The sequence below is a fragment of the Zalophus californianus genome, chromosome 1, assembly GCF_009762305.2.
Source record: "Zalophus californianus isolate mZalCal1 chromosome 1, mZalCal1.pri.v2, whole genome shotgun sequence".
In the NCBI taxonomy this organism is placed as follows: Eukaryota; Metazoa; Chordata; class Mammalia; order Carnivora; family Otariidae; genus Zalophus; species Zalophus californianus.
Genome location: NC_045595.1, coordinates 132,216,133 through 132,241,465, shown reverse-complemented (window position 1 = coordinate 132,241,465; position 25,333 = coordinate 132,216,133). Strand labels below are relative to the sequence as shown.

At 37.1% G+C, this 25,333-nt stretch overlaps 1 protein-coding gene and 1 pseudogene across 2 annotated transcripts in view; both read right to left on the bottom strand.

Annotated features, from left to right (window-relative positions):
* Positions 1-25,333, bottom strand: part of LOC113916824 — a 507,068-nt gene that overhangs the window by 446,216 nt on the left and 35,519 nt on the right. The gene's annotated exons all lie outside the window — the stretch shown is intronic.
* On the bottom strand, positions 5,195-5,323 carry LOC113918971 (annotated as a pseudogene).

The following is a 25,333-nucleotide window of genomic DNA, read 5'->3' as shown; positions in this document are numbered from 1 at the left end:
CTAAGATGCCTAAGGGAAGAGCCATCTGATGCATTTATTAAATTAACCCTATATGCTCTGAGCCAATGTCAATTAGGAAGTGTAAGAAATAAAATAAGGAAACAAACTTGGAAAGACTTTATAGATAGACTTCCCTGAGCTCCAAATAATATCTGGAGTAAAGGAGAGAGGGTAGAAAGGGCAAATTAAATTCAAAGAAAGGTATGAAGCCAAAGGTTGTTATGGGTATTCTGAAAAAAAGCTTAGGGTAAGATCCACCAAATTCCACAAAAATATGACCAAAATTAGTTTGCAATTTCTTCAGGAAATTCCTTTAACTCCTTAACAGAATTCTGCAATTTTATCTAGTTGTACCCAGGAATAAGATTGTCAGAACATTTTGTGCTGATGTAGATAGCAATTTTATTCACTGCAGGCTCTGGGTAATTTTGGATCTCAGATACAAAGTCTTGTAAGAAGTTCAGGAAATACAGAAAAATTTTTATCATTGATTCCTAGAGGATCAGGTATCAAGGTATCCCTGTCTAGACTAACTCCTCTGTTTACCTAACAAACATGTTTAAATGTTTGCCATGTATCAGGTACAGTTCCAGACACTTTAAAAATATTAATTTATTTAATCCTTACAACAATCCTGTGAGGCAGGTGCAGAGAGGCACAGAGAAATTAATTTGCCTAAAACTGTAACAGTGAAATTGAGCTCCAAACCCAGGCCATTTGGGTCCAACATCTGTGTGTCTAACCACCACTCTATGTTCTACTTAAATGAAGGAATGAGTGAAAAATCAAGACACACATGGATGCCTTACCTGGAACTTCGTGGTCCATCATTCATCCCCTTCCTCTCTGCCAGTGTTTTGCACATTGTCCACAAACACTGAGGTTCTCTCTTCCAAAAGAAAACCCTTCAAGCTACCATTCTCTTGTCAAATTTCTTGAAGAGAAGCCCACACACACAGGGTTTCCACTTCTTTACCAGCTATTTATTCCGTAACTTCATGCAATCTGGCACCCTGCCCTCTCCCTCTTTTCTGCTGACAATACTCTTTAAAGGATCTCTGAACTGCCTTACCCAGTGCCCTGTGTCTCAGGCTTATTCATCTCTGCCTCCCAACTCCATAATAGACCCTTTTCTCTCTTGGTCCTGTTGTCCTGGTCTTCAATCTTCCTTTTGCATTTATTACTCTGCTTCTTTGCTGGCTGACACTTCTCAAAATCTAGCCTTCATATATCTCTCATTCTCTTTTTCCTTCTTTCTCTCTAGGCATTATATTTTAAAACAGGCTCATATCCCCTAGTGGCTTCTATTCTTTACATTAGTTTCTAGAGTCTGGTGGGTCCACAAACCTAACTTGTCAGAACCCAGAAGGTGGGTCCATCTCTTTGAGGACAGTCACATTAACCAATCTCACAAAACTATTGAAAATGTGTTCATTTACAATGAAAAGTAGATTGCCAAAGGGACCTCAATCCCCAGCATTACACAGGAAGCTAAATTATGGTCAATATACCAGTTTATAACTTAGAACAAGCAGTATTATTACAAAAAAGAATGGCCACTGGAGTTCTCTAGTAAGGGCATTTTTTTTTTTTCCCATAGACACTCCAGGTGGGAAGCCAAATTATAATCAGAAGACTGCTAGGTCAGCATGAAATAAGAAAAGGAGGAAATAATTACATGAATTAAATATTCAACAGCATCAGGCTGAGACTTACAGGTGTATCCAGCTGCACAACAGGGCAATAGCTGCCAATGGGACCCAGCAAGTAGAGTAACTGGGTCAGACACCATCTCCCATGAATGAATGGATAAGTAAATGAATGAATGAATGTTGAACAATGGTCTTGAAATTATTTATATTTTACCATTACATTATAGTTATTTGTTGAAATCCTGTCCCCTTTGCAAGATTTGAGCTGCAAGATGGCAAGGGCCACATGTGTTCATTACTATATCTTTACCATCAAGCATAGTGCCTGGCACCTGGTAAACAGAAAGCAATAAATGTTTATTAAAGTCATCCAGACATTTATAAATATAAATAAAACACATTCCAAAGTTAGCGTTCATGTGAGTTGTCCAGAAAGCGCTATTGTGTGTTTTATCTTGCCTTTTAGGTTTATTAGGTCAAATAGATAGAATGTCTTGATTGCAAATGTTTACTTTTGGCTGATATTTTTGAAAACTGTGAAATCCTAGACTATAGTTTATTTTGTCTGTCTTATTTCTGTAAATTTCAATTACTTATTTGTCCTACCCAGGGACTAAACCCCAATGCAAACCCCACCCCTTTATCTTTGATGTTTCTCATTCTCACTAGGTAGAGGATGCGGCAGCAAAGAGAGAGAGTCACAGATTCTGCGTGCCTGTGTGGGCTAATCCAGGGCACTCATGGGGTTAAAAGCACTGCAGTAATATTAAGCACATGTTTCAAGTCAGCAGGGTGCCAGCCTGAGATGTCCTCAAAGCCTAATTTGATAGATATTATGCCATACACTGCTGCAAGTAGTAATGAAGAAAGTAAAAATTTTATGGATGAGCAAAATAGGAGCTCTTATGGATGGAGTGTTTTTAAATCAGGTGTATAATTTACCCAGTGTCAGACCACATGTAGAGTGCATTACTCAATTGAACTTACAAGCAGATAGGAAAGCAGTTTCTTTTAATAAGCACTTCTTCAACTTATTGGCTCTACAATTACTTGCACCAAATTACCAGCAGCTGCTGCCTGTTTGGTATTTTATCCTAGACAAGGAGTTACATTAGTTTCTAATCAACAAGCCATTCAAGTACTCTTTATAATTTTTAGCTTAATTCCACTTTTATTTGGAATTTATTAATTGAAATATCCAATATTTTCATGACAGTATTTTGCTTAGCTTCCCTTAACAGGAAACCTATTCAATTGCTGAGGTGAAGGGAAAAGGGGAGGGAAGATACTCCCAAACTTATTTCTGATATTTGTAACACTGTATAAACTCTAATGGACTCACATTGCCTTATAGTCTAAATTTTGATATTTCAATTGCTTTTGTAAAAATGATACTATATTTAAATTTCTTTATATTTGGAGTCAATAAATTGTTTTCTCTCTCTAAACATCATATCCCCATGCATATGAGTTAACTCAAAATTAAACATTAACCAATTCAGTTTAATACAGGGCTTCCAAACTCTGGCACTATTGACATTTGGGGCTGACTAATTCTTTATTGGGGGGATGTTCTGAGCACTGTAGGATGTTTAGATCCCTGGCCAGTGGCACTTCCCCACCTCCACCACCCCAGTTGTCACAACCATAAATATCTGCTGACATTACCAATCACCCCAGATGATTTGATTTAACAGATTTGAAGAAATCAAGGGGAAAGGGGCCTCAGAAACAGTGGTAAGAAAGAAATGCATTTTGAATTCATTTGTTAAAAACTTTTCAAAGTATTTTTTAAAGACTGTTTGTGTGTGACCTGTCTATATTTCCTTGATTTATGAGGAATCATAAAATGAATCTGTGAAGGAATTTAATTCTTCAAAATGCAATTATTTAAGTACTATCCTATTTTAAAGCTGCTTTCAGAGTCAAAGGCAAAGTGGGGTGGGGAGGGACAAGGAACTGTTTATAGCTAAGTAAAAAAAATTTTGAATAACTACTCACACTGTAGAAAGACCCATGCACTAGATTAGGCAAGTGTGATTACATTTTTACATCAGTAAAACCAAGAATATCTAATGTGAGGCATATTTTATTTGTGAAATTATATTATGCATTGTTGCCAGCTTTAAATTATAAATCAGAAATATATGAGCATATAAATGCTAATAAATAACGATAAATCATTAAAATGCCAACTCCAATTCAAAATTTTTCTCATAGGGCTTTCAAATCCATAGCTGTCTTTTCAAAAGACCAGAATCAAAACTGGTAATATTCAGAACGATTGGAGAATCATATACACACTGAAGAGCAACAAAAGTGAAAGAAAATTAAATTGCCATCCCAAAGTCTTCTTCACTAAGAACTTGCCATCTACCATCTTCCATCTAGTCATATGTTGAAAGGTCCAAAAAACATACAGTTGAAGGTGGTTCCTTCTCAGAGTAATAAAGAACCTTAAGGTGCAGAACTTGAAAGTCATTTAGACTACCAGGGCCCTTTCCTGGCAATACCCTTCAAGCTCCTCAAACTTTAATGCATATACTGATCACTTGTGCATCTTGTCAAACTGTGGATTCTGATTGAGTGGGTCTAGGGCCTTAGGAAACCTATTTTTCTAACAAGCTCCCATGTAATGCCAATGCTACTGACCCACAGACAACTCTGAAGAGCAAGGATTTGTCTACAACATCCCCACGAACTGATCATCAAGCCTAATCTTGAACATTCTTAGGGGGCCAATGACAGAGAAAATCCTAACTCCAAAAAATAGTAAGACATTTATGTACCTATTGAAATCTTAATTTTCAGATTCTTTCTGGAGCTAGTGCCCAGACCATGGGAAACTGCAACAACCAACTTAAGAAAAATTTTACACAATTAAGCAAAACTACTTAAAAATAATTGGCTTGATCTCAATCTATTAAAGTCAATCCAAACTGGACTCCTTCTTACTAGTAGTTTATGGAATTAAAAAATAAATAATTGGATCATCATGCAAACCATGGTTTCTGTGATAGTCTAGGGACGATTACCTTTTTTCTTACTCCTGTGTCAACATGACCCCAGTTGAATCATGAAAAATAAAGAACTGGCATACCTCTGCAATTATAGCCCAGCCCCTTAAAGAAACTAAACTTACCAGATTTTTTAGACAGCGCTGGTATATTTTGACTATGCTAACAGAAACATGTCATAAGTTTGTTATTTTATAAGGAAATAAGGGAAATGACATCAAGTTAGTGGACCACTCCTTTTCAACAAGACAAGAAATATGTCCTCCTATCACCTGTAAGAGTCAAAGAAATTTCAGTTCCTAGAAGCTTCAAATGCATGCAGATAATCTAGATCCTCTATTTTACACTAGTAGTTTACTTCAGCCTACTTTGTGGCTATCTTGATCTTTTACCCAGCAAGAAGTAAAACTCACTAGTTTCAAACAATGAGTTAAAAACCAAGAGCTAATATGTGATCCTGAAGTCATTTAGTAATTTTATGATCATCTTAAATATTCAAAATATAACAACAGGCGTATGCTTGGGCTTTATACAATCAGAAAAAAAAAAAGCTTCAACCAGTCAGAATGAACACCATCAGGAAAAGTTTTCAATTAGCAATAATCGTGCCTCGGATAAACCTTATTGGCTACAATATTGCCACTGCGCAAAGCTGAGAATGAACACTATCCATAGGCCATCAGCATAGCCATTCTGGTGGCATGCTGGCTGCTTATCTTCCCACCTTTGAACAACAGGGAGACAGAAATCCCCATGGTACACAGTGCCATAGGACAGATTTATCATAGTTAGACCAGGAAACACTTTCATTCAGAATAGGGATTAACGTGTAGTTTCCTCCAGAGTGAAGTTCTTTGTGAATTAACATTAATGTCAACCATATTTAACACATTTATGAATGTTCAGAAAGCCCAAATTTATTCAGTGTGATAGCTCCAGATTTGTAGCTGAGAAAAAGGTAATATATAGGTATACCAATTTGTACAAGTGGCTAGAAAAGTAGTAACTAAACTCAGTATAAGGTAACATTTTGTGATAAATGGTATCAGTATATAAAATGAATAGCTCTGAACTATCAGCTTCAGGCAGAGAAAGTACATACATGGAAGTCACTGTTAATTCTCTGAAGAACTAACTAAAGTGCTTACACTTTTTAAATGCCATGTGAGATTATGGTTGTCACATATCAAAAATGTTAATAATGAAGTCAGAGAAGGCACAAGCAACAAAGGAAATAGGAACTAACATGTTTGGAAGGTTAAGGTGTTATTATTTGAAGCATATTGCAACTTTGGCCTCTTTAGCCTGGAAAGGCAACTGTTTAATGGAGTACTTGATTAAAATTTATACAACTATAAATGTTATAGGTAGTGTGGTCACAGGCTCGTTCCCCAGTAAAATGGTGGAGTAAATATAATTTACTTTGATACTTCAGTAAAATAAGGTTAGGATACTAAAAGGAAGAAGTAGAAGTAGTAGTTGATAGAACTCAACTTCGCCAGCATCATCTCCCCCACTCCCTATTCAGTGCTAAGCACTGGGCTAAAAGATGAAGCAATGATAAAGAGCAACATATATATGGTTCCTGCTCTGTTAAGTGTAAAGTCAACTGGAATTAGTTGACTGATTAGAGTTACAGATAAATAGTAGCTGAAAAATTACACAAATAATATAAAAATTATAACTGAGATCAAAGTTCTAAAGAATAGGCACATGGTCCTATGACCAGCAGTGGGCTTTGACCTAACTGGGAGATGAAACTGGGAAAGACTAAACTGTTTAGAAATGTAGTGATATCTCAAAGATGGGTACAATTTGAGCTAACTGGTTAAAAAGCAAGAGATGGCCATTAAATAAAGCCAGATCATTCTTTACCTTTCAGAGAACACTAAAGTGCTCAATTTAATCAACATTCATGCCAATTCCATGAAAGGTGCTTGAAGGACAAACTACTAGAATCTCCAATGACAACAAACACTGGGTGAATTACACAAAAGTCTGACCCCAAGGAAAAGTTATTTAGCGATAAATAATACAGAACCGGTGTCTCCTAAATGGAGCTACCTAGTTGAATAATGTGCACTGCCTCCCGAAATATGGCTAGCATGTTGAAAGGTGGAAAATCTATACCAAGTTAGAATGGTAATATAAGTTGCCCCAGATCATGAAGCATGAAACCAGCTGACTTTCTTCCAAAATTCACTAGAAAGAAAATTAATAGAATTTGATATGGCCATCCGAGCACATTCTAATTTGACTTAGATCATAACTAGCTGTGAAATGCCTGCTTGATACCAGAGTGTGAACTTGTGGTGGAAGCATGTTTTTCATCTGTGCGTCCCTGGCAGAAAGCACAGGGTCATGCTCAAAGCAGACAATCAATAAATGTTTGTTGACTTGAAAGACAATAGTTAAGGCTTTAATTTATCTAACACAAGTCATTGACTAACAATCATTATCTATTTCATTTGTGTTGGTGAACACTGACATTTAAGGATGTTCTGTTGATACATACACCAGAGCCCTCCCAAACAGGAACACAGCCCTGCTCTCAAGCTTGACAGGGCTGTCTTTACCATCTGATGCTCTTGATCCCAGAATATCCTCCTTCTTGCCAAACATAGTCATTAGGTCCAAGTGCACATTTTGGGGGAGCTAAAATGTTGACTTTGAACTTCGACAAAAGACGTTTTAGTTCCTTTATTTCTATTTTCCCTTTAAAGATACCACTCTGTAGTTGGCAAAATTCTACTCAGATTGATGACTGCTATCCTGGTCTCCAATCTTGTACATCTCCATCACCAACTTCCCTGAGGGGGTTAGAAACTATTGTGAAAATTTTTTCCCAAAAGCTAGGGCTTTCAGTATTTATACTGTATATACATATATTTATATTAATAACATATTTATTATATATAATATATATTTATAATTTATTTACATGTATTGAGATCTAGTGCATAATCACAGTAGAAATTGTCTTAAATAACCTCTTTTTATTCAGTTTACCAGCTTAACAAATGCTCTTCAGTCCCACTATAAAGTATGCTGTGGCTGATGCCTAAGGCAAACTTTATGTCCACGGCTAGTAGCTCACTCCCTAGAAAATCTAAACACAATTGCACCTTCCAGTTGCACTGTAAGCTCACCAAGAATCAGCTGCATCTGTTTCCAAACCTCTACATTTCAATTGTATTTGCTACTGTGAGTCTATAATTTTAATTAGCATTAATGTACATCTAATGGAATATGAGTGAAAAAAAAGATGCAGTATGAAAAATATATTGAATGCTTTGCAATAAGAGCAAGTAACTAAAAAGTAATTTCTGTCATATCAGATGTGGGAGACACAACTGTGAGAAACTGGAGAAAATTATAAAAGTCTAGAAGTGTTTTTTCTTGAGGTTTCTTCAGGTGTGAATTTAAGTTTTACTCCAGTTTATAGAAATAAAAACTGGAAATATACAGTATATTATGGGTGTGGTTTATGTAAGAAAAAAAAGAACTTAAATCAATGGATCAATACCCAAAGAAAATACATTGGCCCAACATTAAATACTTAGTAAATGAATATACATGTACATGTTCTTCGTTAAAATATTTTAGTTCTATAAGCACCATTCTTACTGAATCTGTTCTTTAAGTGACTTTTTCAATTAATCAACTACCTACAGATCTCAATCACGAGAAATCAGAGCTATTGCATTTGGGTCCGGAATTTGCTTCTTTTATTCTCTTCCATGAAAAATGCAAAACCAAAAAAGGTACATTTTTCTTTTATCTTTCAGAAGTTTCTTTCACTCATTTGATGGTCAGACTTTTGCAAATTGCCATCCACCTGGTTGTTCAAACCAAAAACCTGTGAACTGTCCTTAATCCATTGCTTTTCCTTATCATCTACATATATTAATTCAGCTTCTAAAAATTATTAATTCAGCTTCTAAAATATATGATAAATCACTTCTCTTCGTTGGATTATAAAAGGCAAGAGGGAGAATGGTACAAAATGAAGAGGTAGGTAGGTTTGGTCATGGAAGACCTTGTAGGTCATAATATTTTGTTCCAAATATGATGGGACAGTATCAGAAAACCCTGGCTGCCATGTGGAGAAAGAATTATGAGGGGACCAGAGTGGGAACATTGGAAAAATAGTGAGCTACACAGAATTAATCCACAGTGGTGGCTTAGGCTGGATAGTAAAGTTAGTAAAAATTGATTAAATCTGGCATATATTCTAAAGAGTGAGTCAACAGAACCCACTGATCATGGGGAGTATGCATGTAGCCCAAGTTTCTGTTTGTTTGTTTTGCAGCCTAAAGCCTCATACCTGGTTGAATAGAGGGACCATTTAATGAAAATGAAGAGTGGGTAGAAGAGCAAGTTTGGTGGTGTAGCTGGAGAAGCAAGGATAGGAACATGTAGAATCAAGAATTCTGTTGCCAGCTGGAGATTAAAAATAAGCAATTGGATATGAGTTTGTAGTTTTAAAAATTGGGGCTATACAACAATGTCCACAATAACCAAACTATGGAAAGAGCCTAGATGTCCATCAACAGATGGATGGATAAAGATGTGGTATATATACACAATGGAATATTATGCAGCCATCAAAAAATGAAATCTTGCCATTTGCAATGACATAGATGGAACAAGAGGGTATTATGCTAAGTGAAATAAGTCAATCAGAGAAAGACATGTATCATATGATCTCACTGATATGAGGAATTTGAGAAACAAGGCAGAGGACCATAGGGGAAGGGAGGGAAAAATGAAACAAGACGAAACCAGAGAGGGAGACAAACCATAAGAGACTCTTAATCTCAGGAAACAAACTTGAGGGTTGCTGGAGTGGTGGGGGTGGGAGGGATGGGGTGGCTGGGTGATGGACACTGGGGAGGGTATGTGCTATGGTGAGCGCTGTGAATTCTGTAAGACTGATGAATCACAGACCTGTACCCCTGAAGCAAATAATACATTATATGTTAATAAAAAAAATTGGGACTATAGATACAAATTTAGAAATCATCAGGATATATACGGTATATAAAGCCATACGACTAGGTAAGATCAACAAGATACAATTTATATTTAGAATTACATAAAAGAAAGCTAAAGAAAAGAGTTGGCAAAGGAGACCAAGGACAACAGGTGGAAATTTATGGAAGTGTGGTGTCAAAGAAGCTACATAACGAAACTATTTCAGAAAGAGAGGGATTCAATGATAACCAAGGGCAAAAGTAAAATAAAGTCAGAACTGACCACTGGTTCGGCAAGATGGAAACTGTTGGTGACCCTGGGAAAGGAAATTACAGTGGAGTGGAGGGAACAAACCTGCTTGGCACGAGTTGCAAAAAGAATGGGAGATGGGCAAGTGGAGCATCAAGAATAGACAACAATTTCTCATGCGGCTGTCCAGTTTTCCTAATACCGTTTATTGAAGAGACTATCCTTTCCCCATTGTATAATCTTGGATATACTGTCATAAAACTAATTTAGCATTGGAACTTGTATCATTGAATTTTGCTCAGAAAATAGAACTTAAATGTCCTCACTGAAAGCAAGCAAGCAAGCAAGACAGAAAGAAAGAAAGAAGGAAAGAAGGAAAGAAAGAAAGAAAGGAAAGAAAGAAAGAAAGAAAGAAAGGAAAGAAAGAAAGAAAGAAAGAAAGAAAGAAAGAAAGAAAGAAAGAAAGAAAGAAAGGAAGGAAGGAAGGAAGGAAGGAAGGAAGGAAGGAAGGAAGGAAGGAAGGAAGAAAGAAAAAAGAAAGCAGGAAGAAGAAAGACAGGAAGGAAGAAAGAGGGGGAGGAGGATGTGTTAATTAACTAGATGGGGGAGGGGCCCTTTTATCATTATACATATATCAAATCCTCACAATGTATACTTTAAATATCTTACAATTTTATATGTAAATTATACCTCAAAAAAGCTAAAATTTTAAAAAAAGAATACTCCTTTTGAGAGTTTTGTTATAAAATAAGGCAGTGGGTAGAGAAAGACATGAAATCAAAAGAGTTTTGTTTTTATGGTGGGATTATTACATGATGACCTTGAATGGGTAAGAGGGGACTGGCTCCCATGTACAAACAGGACCTGACCTTGGGGAGGACAAGGACAGCCCATCCCTGTCCACAGTGGGAAGAGAGAGTACATGGCTGCAGACGCAGTTAGGCTGGCAGATCCAGTGCTGGAAAGATGAGTTGTCTTTTGTGAACTGTGTTGAAAGTGAGAAGAAAAGAGAGGCTGCTGGAGGTCTGAAGAAAGAGAAGTTGGACCAGGTAGTGCCAAGTATCTACTTGATGTCTGTGATCTTACTTGTAAGTAGAGACCAATAAATACATAAATGTGTTTTCTTCCACTACCAGTGCTCAGATTTGCTGTATACATTATATTTATTATTTATTGTACATCTTCCTAAAAAGGCTAGAATCTTTAAAATATTATATCCACTGTTCTTCTCCAGGGACCCTCACTCACATTGCCTGGCATGTAATTGGTACTCCATAAATATTTGTTGACTGAATAAATTAACTCAGTATATACAAGTACCTAAAATATGCTTAAAATTAAATTCATTATCTCTTTTTCATTATCTCTCATTTAACCCCTTCATGTATAAACCTATTCCTCTAGTTTTTATCCTATCATAGTTTATCCAATCAATTTTCCAGTCCAGAAACTTGGAAGTCATCATACAACCTCCCTCATTTCACTCTCCATGACCTGTCAATCATCAAATTCAGTCAACTCTGCCATTTAAGTATTTCTTGGATCTATTCACCGTTCTCCATTCCAGCAGCCAATTTCCTGGTTCAGGTCACCATCACCTCACCTGGATTACTGGAAAAGCATTGTAATAGCTCTCTTGGCTCTCATTTTATCCCCCTCAAGTCCATTCTCCACATTGTTCAAAAAGCGTAAATCTTATTATGTCCTCCACAACTTTAAACCACCCATTGATACTTTAACAAAGCCCTCAGGGAAAAAAATCCTTTTTTAAAAATGGTTTATGACATTTTTCTTAATCTGGCCTAGAACTCTGGTTCACAAATTAAACTAATTTCAATTCTCTAATTAATGGCTCTCATTTAGCTCTTGGGTCTTGGCACGTGCTCCTTTCTCTACCCGGAATAAATAACTCTCTTCACCATCAACTCGTACTTACACTTTCCTTCTCATCCTAGCAGTCACTTCCTTAAGAACTCTTCCCTGATTCATGGCATTGGTTGGGTACTCTTCCTAAAAGTCCCCTGTGCATATTGGGGTTCTATAACCTTCCTTTATAGCATTGTTTTACCCCAAATCCAGATAGTAACAATTAAGGTATCCCAAATCCATACAGTAACAAATAAAGCTAAGGGTTCTTATGGTGAATTTATCCCTCCATCCTTCTCCCCCAGCCCCTTAAATCTAAACAACAAAAAAATAGGAGGATAAAGGGGAGTTCATTTGCTGAGGAAAAAGGAAAGTGTTTCTCACTGGTGTCCTCTGGAGGTGGCAAAATTGGTCTGAGCAGCTCTGTGATCATGGGCCATGAGAAACTGGTGAGGAAACCCCTTTTATGGCATTTTTCTCTTTTCAAATATAATTTAGAATTTTATAAATTTCTCAGAATCTGTGGTCTAGAATTACTGATGTTACTTTGTTCTCCTTAAAAGTGAAGCTCAATGTATTTGTGTGTCTAATTCACCTCAGGCTCTTTAAATAACTAATACCCATTTTGAAATACTTAGGTAAATATTTGGGGAAAGTGAAAAGTGTAATTTTCAACTCTGCATGATTACTTCACGAGCATTATGGTAAGTCACAGAGAGTAAGAAGATAAATTGTTCTGAAAAGTCAAAGTAGCATGGCTTATAGTAAAATATTTGATTAATTTTAAGTGAACAAGCACAAACTCCTGCAATGGCCACAGCAAACCCAATCACATGCTCAGATTTATAAAGCAAAACTTTCCAGTTTTCTCATATGTGCCATTCTTTGGTTGTGAGTATTCAACACTGAGGGAGGATAGTCCCATGATGGCTTCTTGTCAAATTCAAAAGGCATAGGAATAAATGAGCTGAAAGAAAACAAAGAGACCCCCATAGATAGATTTATTTTTAAAGATTTTATTCATTTATTTGACACAGAGAGAGAGAGCACAAGCAGGGGGAACAGCAGGCAGAGGGAGAGGGAGAAGCAGACTCCATGCTGAGCAAGGAGTCCAATACAGGGCTCGATCCCAGGACCCCGGGATCATGACCTGAGCCGAAGGCAGACGCTTAACTGACTGAGCCACCCAGGCACCCTCATAGATAGACTTAAAGCCCAAATTAAAATCACACAGTCTCATCTCATCTCCTCCCCTATTTACTTAAAATGTCACCCTGATTCTAATTATTTTAAAAATAGCTTGTGCTTTTATTTCTTAGAGTATAATCATATAAATCGTACATGAAAGCACATTATACAAAGATAAGCACAACATGAGGTTTGTCATCTTCATCAAACAAGCAGATATACTCATTATATTCTAATCTACTCATCAGTAGAGAGAAAACAAAATAGCTGCCCATGAAAATTAATCTGTTAAATAAAGTCATAAAAAATATCACTCTGAAAAAGTATATGTGGTTGACTTTTAGACCTCTATATACAGTTAAATATTGCATTCCCTTGGGCAGTATTTACCCCCCAATGTACTTGTTTATATGTTCTACATTTAATCATTAACTGCATATCCCTGAGCTTAAGAAACGCTCTTAAGAAATCAACACCAAGTTTTAGGCAAACTATACCTCAAGTCAGGATGATTATGAACTTAGCCTGTTTTTAAGTATTTCCACAGAAGCACATTCCATCAAAGAAAACTGAGATAGGGTTGCCAGATTTAGCACTTAAAAATGCAGGACACCATTTAAGTTTGAATTTCAGATAACAAATATTTTTTTAGTATAATTATGTCCTGCATAATATTTGGGACATATTTATGCTTAAAAAGTATTGACTGTTTATCTGAAATTCAAATTTAGGTGGGTATCCTGTATTTTATCTGGCAACCCTAGAACCAAAACCTAACCAAGGATAATTTCTATCAGATGACTCGATTTCTCTGCTAGATTGCCACATCTGAGATCATTCATCCAAGAGAAAGGATGATCATAAGTTGACAACCCCAGGTTAATTACAAACTAATTGTTGGTCAAGTTGCCAAAAGTCAATACTTCTATCTCCAATGTAACAGTCAAATCAATCAATATAGATTTTTTTAAAGGGTTTTAAACAAATATTATTTTTGTAATTCTTTTTCTCTAATTTTCTCTAAACACAATGGTGCTCACTTCATCTTCCACATGAGATTATCTTTAATGGACAACACAGACTTTCTGTTAAGTTAAAAATATCAAACTTCATGAAAGCTAATTTAAAAGGTAAGGCAGTGTATTTTTTATTTTATTTTTTAAATTGAGGTATAATTGACAAAAGAGAGTATATTTTCAATAATAGATAATTTGCTTGTATGTTTAAAATGTAATTGAAACGGAATTTATTATCCTGCCTCCCAAACCTATTTTTCTCCAATATTTTTCCTCTTCCTGAGCAATATCACAGCCCTATCTGATGGCCAAGTCAGAAATAGGAGTCATTCTCAATTCCTTTCCACATAATCCACATATTAAAGAACAATGACAAAAATTTATTGAGCGTTTGCTGTATTTATCAATATTACCGTATTATTTACCAAGCCACTGTAATAGAATTTTAACAGCATTCTCTCTTGTCACAACAACCCAACAAGATATGAACTCTAGTGACTTGCTCTACAGATGAAAAAAGTGAAGCGTAAAGATGAACAACTTAAGTCAAGGTCACACAGCTAAGCAGGGAGAGAACCAGGACTAAAATCTGTTTATCTTAATCACTATGTTAACTCCACACGTCCAATTAGTTACCAAGTTCTGTCAATTCTACTTCCTGAATACTTTCAAATACTTTCTCTTTACTCCATCCCACACCTTAGTTCAGTCCCTCATTGGTCCTCCTTTTAACTGGTCTACAATTTTGGGTTCTGTATTCATTTCTTAGGGCTGCCATAACAAAATGCCACAAATTAGGTGGCTTAAACAACAGAAATTTATTGCATCACAGTTCTGGAGGCAAGAAGTTTAAAATCAATGTGTTGGCAAGGATGGTTCCTCCTGAGGGCTGTGAGGGGACAAACTGTTTCAGAGCTTTTTCCTTGACTTGATCATGGTCATTTTCTCCCTGTGTCAATTCACATTATCTTCCCTCTGTGCATGTCTGTTTCTGTGTCCATATTTCTCTTTATTAAAAGAATACCAGGCCTTTTGGATTAGGGAACCACTCGACTCCAGTATGACCCCATCATAACTAATTACACCTGCAATTAACCTATTTTCAAACAAGGTCATATTCTATGGTAAAGGGGTTAGAAATTCAACTATCTTTTTTAAAAAAGGATACAGTTCAACTCATAACAGGTTCCTTCTAATCGCTCCAATTCCACCAAAGAGTTTTTGCTAAAACTCAAATCTGATCCTGTCATTCCCATGTTTCCATATTTTCAAGGATAAGTCACAGCCTCCAGGACAAAGGGCTAAATTTGGGATGTAGAGATAGCAGAATTCTTTATAATCCATCCTAAGCTTGCCTCTCCAGCTTTATTTCAAGCCCCTTTCCACTCTCCGGTGAATCAGGACTTTTATGAGCCTGACAATTTCCAATTTGGTAGGTGAGAAATCCCATTGCAGTCTCAAGCCTAGGCCAGTTCTATGACAGTATAACCAGAAGCATCTGCATCAAATAACAAAACAAAGCTCATTTCTCTTGTGGTCATGGGTCTTTGTATATGTACTCCACTGATCAGAGGATCAAAAGGGAGAAAAAGTTAATGGCACTCCAAATCCCTTAATACTTTCCTAGTCATCAGTAGGTGCTCTAAATAACAATTCATTGTAATTAACATGGACAAGTATCTCTTGAATCTATATAGTGTCTATCTCTACAGAAAGAAAGTCTTTGTACTAATAACCTGATCACTGGACTGTGACTTTCTTGAGGGCAGACATGGTTAATCATGTCTTAATCATCTTTATAGATACAGCACGGAGGCACAGAGTCTTCTGGCAAGGCACTGGAGACTATGCTTCTACAATATAGGTGTAAATGATTCCTACTACATCACATACAACAAATGAACCATTCAGCCCAAAGGGAGGAATGAAACTCTCTGAGCGTAGTGTGCACTACAGTTGCTAATGGCAGAGAGAAATATGGCAGAAAATGTTTGTGAAATTTATGTTGTTAAGGTGCAAGGTTTACTATCTGCTCACAGTGAAATACACAAAAATATTTACTATGGTTAAAGACCCATGCTGTCAAAGCACACTGAGTCACAATTTCAACAAAATTGTTTTGACAAATTAATATAATCATAAAACTTTTTGGCAGCTATCGCAAACATTGAGCATAAATCCGGTTGAAATAAACTTGATAGGCAGGGTGTCATTTCTTGGCTTTATTTATTTGGTATTGCCAAACAAACATATTTTACTATATTTATGACTTCACTATCCTATTTACTACTTAATATCCATCCAGCAAATAACTAAACAGCTCATGGTTAATCTCTTCTATAATACCACAGGTTTTTAGGAAGATATTATATCATAAAGTTGGGAATTCCTATTTTGTGAGTTGCCATATGGCAATTCCACTTGACAAAACATAAATATGGTCTATTCAATCCACTCATTTAATAAATGACATTTAATTGAAATACCTAAGTAATTCTTTAGGCATCCATAAATCCACCTCAGGGATGATTCTAACTGGCCCTGTTTGGGTCAGGTTCCATCTCTGAACCAATCACTGTGTCCAGGGCAATAGGCTTGTGAATGACAGCCTCACCAGAAGGCCAGAGTAGGGGAGACAGGCATATAAAACATGAAAGACAGTGGAGCACAGTGGAGGGAACACAGAATGAAGAAATTTGTTCCTCTCTAACAAAATGAAGAGTGGATCCAGCTCCAATATTTTTCTGATCCTACATGAAATAATTAACTTTGTCACAATTGACTTATCTAAATAATAAGATTCTACTTTCTTGATGGAGCAGGGGAATAATATTTGCCTGGAATGGAAAGTCTGTGTGACTCCTCTCAAATACATAGGACTTCAGTGCCTTAAGACAAAGGAACCGAGAAGACAAACTAAGAATTTCCTCCAAGTCAGAGTAGGTGAGGCTTTAGCATTTTTTACATCACTACACCATGAATCTACTGACTTTCTGCTCCTGGTGCCTACTGACAAGGTGAACTTTGATTCCTGTCCAAAGAGCTACTGAAACACCTGCCAGACCCTTTAGCAACTTACAGTTCAAACCTTGAGTGTGGCTCTAGCTTCATGTTCTCTGCCCCATCAGTGAGCCTGGATCTACAACCATAGAATGTCTATGAATCACCACATACTTTCCTGACTTCATAACATTAGTGATAATGGTATCTCCTATGTGCCAGGCACTAGTTACGGGCCGGCAATATAGCAGTGAACAAGACAAATCCCTGTCCTCATAGAGCTTACATTCCAGTGGGGGAAAATTGGCAATCATTATGTAACCAAATAAAGAATCTGGCTGTGGTGAGGGGTAACTTTAGAAAGGGCAGTCAGGAAGTGACATTAGAGTTACGCATGAATGACCTGAATAAAGAGAAGCAGCGCTTCATGAGATCTGTGGTTGGTATTGTCCTAGGGATATTACATACATTATCATTGATCTTCCCATTTTACTCTGAGAGGATAAGTTGTTTGTTCAGATTACACAACACAGAATTCAAATTCAAGCCTCTCCAATTCTTCAGCCTTGGCTCCCTACCCCGCCACTTTAGACTTTATGCCTTTAAACCTTCTGGCTGAGATTCTCTCCCTGACACTCTCCAACAGATTCTTCCTCACCATTCCGGTAGCTCAACTATCTTTCCCTTTGCAAAGATTTTCCTGGCCAACAATATCCACTATTTCCCTTCCTCAAATCTTGCCCAAGGCCTGGAACATTGAAAACACTCAAAAACTGTTTGTTCAACAAATGCTGTTTGGCTATTGAATGAAATGGATGTGATGTGGCTGCTCAAGACACAGCCCTAATAGAGACACTGTCACTGGGAACGTAGAAACAATAAAAGACCATGGGTCCTTCTTCCCCAGCAAAAAAGATCATGGGTCCTTCTCTGGAAATGGGCAGTACCATTAAGACTGGACAAATGTTTACTATGCTTCAAATTATATAACGGTGGCTACTACTGAGAAGTAGAAATGACTTTTTCAAATAAAAATATTTTTTATAAATGCAACCATTAAGATATTTTTAAGTTTTCAAAAACTGGCATTTCCAAAAGGTTCAAGATGAAGACATTTTCCTCTTCTACACCTAGGGTAGAGAAAAATTCCCTGCCTTGAACATTTCATTCAGATATAGTTCCCCATTGATATAAGATGCTTTGTCTATAGAACTATTTAATTAACAAGACCTTTATTTTTCAGAGGAAACTTGCTCTTAAGAAAAGGAGCTTTTAAAATAGTGGTTGGAAATTTTTATTTTAAAAATGGGAGTTGAAGTGCACAGCATAGAGCATGTTGTAAAACAGGCAGTGCATCATTATCACCTCCCACTCAAAACCATTTTAACTATAATCTCTGTATTTGGGTAGTTCAGCTAATTAACAACCTGGTATTACTGTAAAGATGAGATTGTCATGTTACTTGAAGTGGTTTTTAACAGTCTTTAAGCACTAACCACTCAATTTATTAACAGTTTGTTCTATCTTAAGTGAAGGAAATTACATAATTATTGTGAGTCTGAAAATGAGGAGAAATATATATGCACATTTTATCATTACCTATAAAGAATATCGAAATGAAAATGGCACTGGTAAATATAAGTAAAATTCCCCAAAATGCCTATTAATTGTTTGCTGCCAATGGGTTTTATAGGTCTATTACCACCTTCCTTATACACCTCTATTTAACTTTTAGTTCGATGTGATGCCACAAAAATAGGGCAGGCAAGAAAAAACATACTTCCAAAACAGAGTAAGCAATGATTTAAAATGTGAACCTTGAAATCAGACTGGCTGGGTTCAAATCCTGGCTCTACCACTTATCAGTTCAAAGACCTTAGGCCTTACTTAGTTCATCTGTGCCTTTCTTTCCTCATGTGTAAAATGGGGGTCTTAATAATAGGGCTCAGTTGTGGGGTTGTTGTGAGAATTGGTGATTTATATAAAGCACCAAAATTCTCAGCAAATGCTAGCTATCATTAATTTGGCCTAGCTGTAACACTCTCCTTCCCCATGGCAATATTTCACAGGGTAATTTCTCCACCTTTCCAAACAAGAGAAGCCCTTTCCCGACTCTATAAACATTTCTCAAACCATCACTGATGACAGTTGTGTATTTTTTATCTATTAGAGAGTGTGCAAAATCACAAAAAAAACAACTCTGAATTAAGTCACAATTTTAAACAAATGTTTTGTTTGCACTGACATGCATTTGAGGGGTAGCAGAATATAGCCATGGAAGACAGAACACAGCCCTAAGTCTACAGTTAAGAAGGCATGAATCTGCATGTACCGGCCTCATGGGCTCCCAGCCCACACACTGGGATCCAGTCACTTAGCACCCCTGTTAGAAAGCTAATGTGCAGAATGAAGCCTGCTCCAAGCTAATGCATGGAATAGATACTAAACAATACTACAAGATTTGTTAGCCTTTACCTGAAGATTTTCTTATAGATCTCTTGTGGCTCAAAGATGACATTAATTTTTTTAAATGTTAAGGTTATTTGTCTTTGGGAACCAACTGGACTGGGAGTCAGAAGGTCTCTAAATAGGCATGTTGGAAGAATTAATGATGTAACATGTGTGAGAACCCTCGCAAGTGGCCTGGAATGTAATAATGCCTCCATAAATCCTACTTAAATCATTACTTTTCTCCCACCCAGCTTCCGGACTTGGCTCTACTAATAATGAATAGGACAGCCTTGGCAAATGACGACTCTGAGACCTGGTGTCCTCTGTAAATTAGTAGGTGAGATAAGAACAGCCACGATGACTGTGCTGGTCATTTGTCTACTTGCTCTTAGACCCATTCCTACATATCCCCTGCTCTGCTCCCTATCACTGAGGACCCTTGTAAATTCCATTCTCAGGCACTTGTTAACCGGCTTACAGCTAGCTTGGCCAAAGGGAGGCAGTGACAAGTGATTCAAGAGCCCAGAGGAAACAGACTAGGGAATTTCTCCCCATCTTTCTGATTTTATAATATCCTTGGCAGTAGCTCTGTATCCCTTCTTGTCCCAGCTCCCACAGGCCCCAGGAAGTCCTGGCTTCCTGGCTTTGTCAAACCTCCATCTTTTGTCCCTCCAGCCCTAAGGATGTTGGCAGCTTCCTGCTGTTGCTAACTTCCGGACTGCCTTCCTGTCCCATTTGGTCTTTCAGCTCTTCCAACACCTTTAGAACTACCTCCCCATGTCAAATTCCCTATGCTGAACTACCTGCCACAGGCTTTGTTCTTCTAACTGGACCCTGTTAAAAATCACTGACAGATCTTTGAGCTCTCTGGTCCTTCCATAAGTTAAGTGTGGGTAGGTTCAGGATCTTACCTACCTTTTTGCCCATTGTCTACTCTAACCAACCCTAAGCTCCCTACCCATGGGTCAGATGCTCTTCCAATACTCTTTGCTGTATCTCTATCATTCCATTTAACATGCTCTGTCATAGTGATCGGTTTGTACATTTAAATACTTAGTAGACTCTGAACTCTTCAAGGCAGGGCTTTTCTTCTTCCTCTTTATAAACCTCATGCAGTATTATTGATGCATAGCAGGATATCTATATGAGTGTGATAAATGAATGAATGCACAAATGGAATTCCAGATATAAGCAGTCTTTAGTTTATTCTTGATTGGAGATTACCAGGAAAAGCCACAGCTCAACTAGATCTCTTCCATTAGCCTATTACAGAATCCAAAATTCTACCACAGAGTGCACTGGGGGCATTGTTTGTATATGAGTCCATTTGAAAATTTTCCAGGGCAAGGTTAAGTCATTATTAATCAGTCACACCTCAGAATAAATTAGGTTTGTAGATTGTTTCCTATAGACACACACTGCTGGAAAGAAGTAAGTGAATACAGACAGAAAGAAAGGAATGTCCAGAGCAAGAAGTCAGCCTGTACCCTGATGTACAGAGTCCCCTAACCAGCCTGTCAGGTTGTCATTCCTCATTTTGTGGAGAGCTCAATTTGAAGTCTGCCCTATAGAAAGCTTGCCTGTATGGGTATGAGTTTTTAGCCAGTGAGTGAATGTGGAGAGAGGTAAATGAGAGAAGGCCCATGAGGAGGGTGACTGTTCTGGAGCTCAGAACAGATAAAACTGGCTAAGGATTGAGGGTTGAGATAAAGTATGATAAGTAGCGGGGACGGAGTAAGTTGAGAAGAAGGCACCCAGAGGTGGCCTTGGGTGACTCTTAGTAAGAAAGGGTTAAATAGTCTGAATTAGGGAGAAAGGTCATCATGACTGGGCTTCTCAACTTGACATTTACCATCTGCGCCCATCTGAGGAGGTTATTTCATTGGTTATATTTTGATTGATTTTACTGGGAAAGTAGGCTATTATCCTATCTCCAAATTAGGATTCCTGAAGGCCTCAGGATATAATAATTTCTTTATTCATTCATAATTTAATAAAATGTTACAGAGATCTGACTATATATTGGGCACTACACTTAGAGCCAAGCAGATGCCTCTCAAGTGTCAGAGGTCCACTTTTCTTTCACAGACAAAGTAAGAAATGGGTACCTAGGGCTCAGAGAAGAAAAGAAAACAGGAAAATGAAGGGGAGATACAAAGTCAAACTCAGTCCTTCTGATTCTCAATCCAATGATTATTCTATAAATTAAGACTGTTTCATGGTTTAAGCTCACCACCCCCATCAATGGTGAAGGATATTTGTACTTGAATGCCCAATTCCTAGCATAGCATCTGAAATGTAGCTGGTGTTTAATAAATACTGGGTGAGTGATTTATGGAATGGATGGATGGATAGATTAAGGATGCGTAGATGGATCCATTTCAAAGCACAGGGCTCTCAGAATGGTTAATGAGTATTTCTCAATTTGAATCTTCCCCAATTTTGTTCTTCAGATAAAAAAAAATTATGCTTTAAAGCCAGTTCTTCCAGGAAATGTGGAAAGCTACTTAAAATATTTTTTGGAATATGAAGGAAGATACACAGATAAGTGAACAGAATGAATGGATGAATAAAATACCGCCTCAGGCATTCTCCTCACAGGAGTCATGATTGCCTAGATTGACATTAAAGTCTTGCAGCAAATGTCCCCCCAAATGTGTAACTGCTTTTTCTTCTTTACCAGCATCTCCTTTACTAATTTTAAAACTATGGAAATTTGCTCCTGATTTAACCTTGGTTAGCCACCCACATCAAATCACAAAAACTACTTCAACCTCACAGATATTCTCATTTAATTTTTGTTTCAAGTCATCCTAAAGATCACATGTCTTTGTGTTCCTAGAAATGATATCACTTATGTGTGTGTGCATACCTATATATATTTTTTTATAAATTATTATAAATAATTTCCTGGCCATAGATCACTCCAACTACCTGAAGATCTGGGACATCTTGTTCACTTTTCCATGAACACAATGCATCTATTCTCTTTAGGACTTAGGTCTGTCTTTGTCCAGGATGGAGGGACACCAAGCTGAGAACTGACATCCACCAAGTGAATAGGGGAAGAGAGGCAGGCTTGGAGTTGAAGTGGCTCAGTAGAAGTTCAAAAAGATCACTGGGGCTGGGAATTATGAGTGCAGGGCTTTCATTCAGATCTCCATTGAGTCACATTCTGGAAGCCATTCAGAAAACCTGTTAAGCAGGCAAGTGATGGAATTCAACTTAATTCTTTACAAGATCATTTCATGCACTATATGTAATGGGGATTGGAGTGCACAAAAAGCAGGGGACTATTATACAACGAACCTGAAAGAAATTTAAATTCATTATCTGTTCCCACGAAACTTCAACCATTATTAATCCATTTTAATCTCATTCCAGTTTTCATTTTACTTTAAGGAGAAAGCCCTTACCTTTTCATACCTTGTACCCTAGCATCCAATAACCACAGAACCAAGCATATTCACATATTTCTGTTGTTTTTGTCCAAGTATTTCAGGACCTCAGACAGTCTTAACATCTATAGCCTTTTAAAACCTCCTAATACTTACCAAAGAGAAAACATCAGTTTGTTACCTTTGCTCTTCTACTGAGTTTGAGTTCATTGTCTCTTCCTATTTTAAAGGGCAAGTACTTGCCATAGACTGAATGTTTGCGTTCTCCTAAAAATTCATATGTTAAAATCCTAACCCCAATGTGGTTATATTAGGCCATGGAGTCTTTGGGAAGTGATTATATCATAAGGCTGGAGCCCACATGAATGGGATTAGTGCCTTAGAAAGAGATCCCAAAGAGCTCCTGTCATCTTGTGCCAGGTAAGGAGACGCAAGAGGGCTGTCTATGAACCAAGAAGTGGGCTCTCACCAGACACAGAATCGGTCAGCACCTTGATCTTGGACTTCCCAGCCTTTAGACCTGTGAGAAATAGATTCCTGTTGTTTATAAACCACCTGGTCTAAAATATTCTGTTATAGTAGTTTGAACAGACTAAGACATTGCTTTTACAGAGCTTTGTTGCTTCATGTTTCTTATTCTCTAACAGGCAAGCTATAACCATACAGCCCCCTCCTCCCACCCTGCCAGTCCACACTGCCCAGCACATTACCTCCACTCAGCCCACATGGCCTCCAATTTGCTCCAACCCTCAGCATCCTTCTTTGTTGGTGCTACAAGAGCCTCCTGACATGTCTAATATGCTCTGGGAGAGGCAAGTGGGTAACTGTTATATTCAAAACGGAAACACCCTGTTGGACTGAAATCACTTTCATCAGTAATTTCTCCATTGCCAAATGTGCCATAGTTCACCATGAATCGGAAGAGACTCCAGATGTTTTTTTAAAAATGTAAATCTATGATAAATTTTTAATGTAAAGAAAAAGCATATTTTAAAATGTTACAAAATCACATGGGTTAATTAAGTAAGAGAATATATTCAGAAAGAAGGAATACAATGTTAACGGTAGTCATTTCTCTTTGATGGGATTATGATTTCTCTGTACATTCAATATTTTCCAAGTTTTATATAATAAGCATATTTTACTTTTGACCCTATAGTTACCTTTTAAAAAGTAAATTTGATAATTTATATAAACTTTTAAATTTAATTTTACAATTTCTAATATAACTTGTATAATCTTTAACTGTAAACTGTGTGTGTGTGCATATGCGCATATGCATGCTTGAATATAGCCTTATTTCTATCATAAGCATTAACTCTCAACCTTGATGCATAAGTACTAGGTCCAGGTAGCAACTAAAGGCAGCAAGCATCACCCACCAGGAGTTATGGGAACAAAGGCCATAAGATTTTGAAGGACAGTAGCTTCATTGAAAAACAAGAAGGTAAACAGGAAAACAGATTCCAGAAATAGTGGTGAGCTGGGACACAGAAGCATACCAAGTAAGTGAGAATGACCTAATAGGAAAATGAGAAAATGAAATCCAAAATATGCAATGATTCCTTAAAACAGATTCCAAGTTTCCTTAAGATTCTTAGTTTCCCTTATATTATAGGGATAAGTTTGTCATACTCCCTTTTCTAGTTTCAAAAACAAATACACAAATTGGTTTTCTACTATATGCCAAGCATTGTATAAAGTGCCTTACATACATTACCTCACTTAAATTTTTCTTTTAATATTCATAGAAACAATATAAGAAGGCATTTTCCCACAGTAGGTAAGAGCCACGAAGAATCAAAAGCTTCACGGAAATCCCACTTCTACTACTTACTAGCTACGTCTTCTCAGGCAAAGGACTTAACCTCTCAGCCTCAGTTCTTTCCTCTGTAAAATGGAGATAAAATGATAGTGTCTATACCACTGGGTTGTTAAAAGATAGAGTGAGATATGTCTATAAAGCATTTAGAAGAGTGCTTAGCACATAATAACCACTGGATACACTTTTGCTGTTACTTGCTATTACACTATTTTAGAGACAAGGAAACAGGGAAATGAGTCAGGATTTCATCCAAGATTCTCTGACTTTGAATCCACTGTAAACTTTCAATCACATTTCAGCTACAGAAGTTATAGCCCAAATGCTTTCCAGCCTCAAATGGAAATGTTTTAACATATTACAAATCGAACTGTGACTAATTCTCAGTTGTTTGTGGTTCTTTTACTATTTTTACTACAACTTTCTTTAAATGTGACCTACTATGAGGTTATAATGCTCAGAGTTTGTAGTTACTGAGTTTTCGCTTTTCCCAGAAGAGCCTTTGATTTTGTTAAGAATCTTGCCTTAAGTGTACAGATATATGGTTCTGCTTCATAAGCAAAATCAGAGAAATATCATTAGAGATCACAAAATCATTATTCTAAATTCAGCCAATTACTCTACAGGACTATAGCTGAACACCTTAACAGGGTGAAGCTGGCTCTAACCCAAAGCCCACAAAATACAGGAAAAAGTG